The sequence below is a fragment of the Fonticula alba genome (genome assembly GCF_000388065.1).
Source record: "Fonticula alba strain ATCC 38817 unplaced genomic scaffold supercont2.34, whole genome shotgun sequence".
NCBI lineage: Eukaryota > Rotosphaerida > Fonticulaceae > Fonticula > Fonticula alba.
In genome coordinates, this window is record NW_009243004.1 from 18965 (window position 1) to 19242 (window position 278).

The window sequence follows — 278 nt, forward strand, 5'->3', positions numbered from 1 at the left end:
CTTGTAATAGCCGCGAGGTGCACCGGGCCCGGACCAAATGCGTGTTGCACTACGAGAGGCATGTCAATCCCTCGCCATCACCCGCGCCGGGTGCCAAGACGCGCACAACCTCCGACGCGCCGCGGCCGCGCGCCGGAAGACGGAGCGAGGGGGGGAACCGAAAATGACACGGGGGTGAGGCAACAGCGGAGCACAGAGCGCGCGCGCGCACGCACAACTGACAATACACGCACACACACATGCAACGAGGGGGATGTATATTCGACGGGGGGGGGGGG